The sequence below is a fragment of the Tamandua tetradactyla genome, chromosome 11 (assembly GCF_023851605.1).
Source record: "Tamandua tetradactyla isolate mTamTet1 chromosome 11, mTamTet1.pri, whole genome shotgun sequence".
Taxonomy (NCBI): domain Eukaryota; kingdom Metazoa; phylum Chordata; class Mammalia; order Pilosa; family Myrmecophagidae; genus Tamandua; species Tamandua tetradactyla.
This window is the reverse complement of record NC_135337.1, coordinates 52,704,201-52,707,749: the sequence shown is the minus strand read 5'-3', so window position 1 is coordinate 52,707,749 and position 3,549 is coordinate 52,704,201. Positions and strand designations below refer to the sequence as shown.

Genomic DNA, 3,549 nt, shown 5'->3' with positions numbered 1-3,549 from the left:
TCTCTTTGAATTTATGTTTATCTCCCTGAAAGGCAAGTTTTTCTGTTTTAGATTCTTACTAAGCACAGATCCCCTGAAGTCAATGATTAAAGAATTTTGTAAAAGAAAAACTGTCAGTATAGTTTATAAGGTTTTGTCTTTAAAAGCAACCATATTCAAAATACATGCACTTTATCTTTTTTTTATTTCCTAATAACGTCTATAATCAGCGTGTATCTTTCGCTATGTGAGATGGAGAAGCTTGGAAAGCTTATAGCACACTAACTTCAGGTCATATAGCTGAGAGGATTTGAGATTCTAAGCCTCATGTTTTTTGTATTCTTTTAAAGTTTTTTCATTTTATTTTACTTTTTTGCAAAACTTTAGCTAAATCATAGTTTTAAGAATAGCTTGAAGGGTCTGGGTGAAAAGTAAAATTACTCCTTCATGTGGTGAGGGTGGGTGTGGGTAGATATTTGCTCTAGAATCCACTTTCTGTGAATTAAATAGTGATCATGTATAGCATCCAGATATTCTCTTGAAAAGGGGGAGGATTCCCTCACTTTGTCTCCTCTGTTCCAGTTGCTAAAATATACACTTAGAAGTATGGAATTGCCTGTCAAATGTGAGGTCACCAGATGTTCCCATACTAATTCCTAAAATATTAGATTAATTTAATACTTTAAGCATTGAATTTAATTTCTGAGCTTGAATTGTTCAATATATGAAATCTGAATGGAATTAAGAAGGGAAAATTGCCCTATTAACATTTAGTTTATTGTTCCAGAGGGAGTATTACTGTCTGAAGAGCTATGTTCAGGATATATGGCTTAGATTGTGGAACTGTGGATTAAAACATTTTCATCAAAAATATAAGAGAGTTGACTGCCATCAACATAACAGCAATCTTATGCATTTATTTCAGAACAAGCAATATTTGAGAAAGTTCGACTATAAAATGAAGTAGATTTGCCTCATGGGACTAGAGTTTGTAGTAAAATTAAGGGCAAGACACTTTAGATGTAAGGATGGATATTGAGAAGATTATCCGCCTACTTTGTTCTCGTCACTGGTCATGCGCACATGGTTATTGCTCCCAGAAGAATCAGGCATTGGCTAATAGAATTTCCCCTTCAACTCTCAATAGTGAAATATTTATATATTAAAGCAAGTTGTTATATCATATATGGCTTGACTTTCAGAGACTATAAAACGGAATTAAGTGAGCATATAGAAGTAGAAAGTGAATTAATACTTATTGAGCTCATTTTATAAACCAAGCAAATGTTCGGGACTTTAAATAAATTATCTTATGCAACGCTCTATTGGGAGACTTTCACTTTCTGACGTGATGAAATCGTAACTAAAAAATAGGAAAAAAAAACCATGTGAAATAAAGGTTTGCAGATAGCCTAATCTGTGGATTTGCCATGTTGGGAGGAAGACACAGAGTTTGAGTCCAACATGGCTAAAATTTGCAGAATAGAATACTGGGAGCAGGGAGCTGTACGGAGAGAGAGAGAACTAGTATTATAGAGTGGTTCCTTGAGATTTAATTGGCTGAGTACTGATATGTGCATGTATGTGAGGAAGCTATTGAGATGAGGGAAGTACCACGAGGGGGGGGAGGGGAGAAAAGTCTGATTCACCCAAGGCCTAGATTAATTTGTATTCATATCAGGCAGATCAGAAAGACTTTCTAATACATGGGGCTATAAACAAAGTTCTAAGAAAGGTGTTTTCACAGAAGGGTATCACTGCACAGCCTTAGAGTAATATTGCTTAGGGCCTTTGCTAAGAAAATTTAGAAAGAATTCTTCAGGGGATCAAACTGATTGCAGGAGACGTAATGACACAACAGGAAAAAAAAGTACAATTGTAAAAGGAATGAAAGAAAATTCAGCAACCAACAATATACATTCACAATTGGCACCAAATTGAAAATGACTAGGCATGCACAAAACAAGAAAATTTATAGCCAGGAGAAAAATTGATCAAGTGAAACATACCCAGAAATAAGAGATGATGATACTTAAAGTTAAAACTGTTATTATGAATATTATTTCATATGTTCAAGAAGGTACAGAAATGTATGAGCATGAGAAGAGTTATAGAAGCTTAAAAATGATCCTTATCACACTTATAAAAGTGAAAAATGCAACATCTGAAATATGTTATATCATCATCAAATATTTTGTAAACACGGCCAAAAAAATTCCTTAAGGGAATATGAAAAAAGGTGCAAATGTATAGAAGAAAAAATAATGATAATAAACTTCATATTAAAAACAATACAAGCTAGAGGACAATGAAGAGAGATTTTAAAATGCCAGACTAGAATTCTATAAATTGCAATTATATTTTTCAAAATTGAAGTGGAAATAAAGACTTATTCAGACAAACAAAAGCCTAGATAATTAATTACAAGCAGAAGGTAAATAAAACCAAAATTAAAGAAGCTCTTAAGGTAGTAGGAAAATTATACTAGTGGAAATGTGAATCTACACAAAGAAATGAAGAAAACAAGAGAAGGTATTATGCAGATAAATTTAAGAGATATGTTATCTCATTAAAAAGTCTATTTAAAAGATAATTTTTCTTTAAAGGAAAACCATTAGCAATATGATGTGAATTTAAGAAATGTGGAAGTAAAATCTATGAGGAAAAAATAGTATAAATTCTGGGAGGAAGGAAAATAGAATTACAAAGTTATGGGATTTTACATTATATGAAATATTATAATATAATCTGACTATAGTAAGTTGAAGATCCATATTGTAACTTAATGCAACAATGTAACAAAGAAACAATTAAGTATAACTAATGAACTAATAATGAGATGAAGGAGAATTGTATAAATTACCCTGTTAATCTAAGAGAAACAGGGAAAGATGAAAGAAAGAACAAAAAATTAATTGAATGGATAGAAAGAAGGAGCAAAATGACATATTTAAACCCAAACACATAGATAATAGCACTAAACATAAATACTCTGAATACATCAATTAAGAGACAGAGATTGCAAGACTGTATAGAAAAGCAAAGACCCAATTAAATTCTGGCCACAATTTAAAATATAAAAACATAGGTGGGTGCTCACTTTGGCAGCATATACACTTAAATTGGAACGATACAGAGAAGATTAGCATGGCCCCTGCTCAAGGATGACACACAAATTCGTGAATCATTCCATATTAAAAAAAAAAAAAGAACATAGGTGAAATTTCATGTTAAGATGTAACACCAAAGAGTTATATTAGGTGGGGTTGTAATAAAAAGAATAGAGATATATCACACAACACAATTCAAAGTAACCTAGAATGGGTATATTGATATGACAAAAATTAATTTTGGAGAGAAAATAATGCCAGAGAAAAAAGATTATTGATAAAGGGATCAAGAGGGCATATGATCTTAAATGTATATGAACGTAATACCAGATCGCCCAAGTACAAGAAGCAAAACTGAGAGAACCAAAAGGAGAAATAGCAAATCCACGATTGTTGTTGAATATGTCAGAACACTTATCTAAATGATTGGTAAAACAAATATAGGAAGTTAGTATGAATA

The 3,549-nt window shown here is 31.9% G+C and overlaps 1 non-coding gene across 1 annotated transcript; it reads left to right on the top strand.

The window, feature by feature from the left end:
• The first annotated feature begins 3,071 nt into the window (after positions 1-3,071).
• LOC143651032 (U6 spliceosomal RNA) lies at positions 3,072-3,178 on the top strand. Its single transcript, XR_013159778.1, has one exon. It is a non-coding gene; the product is annotated as a U6 spliceosomal RNA (small nuclear RNA).
• Positions 3,179-3,549: the final 371 nt, after the last annotated feature.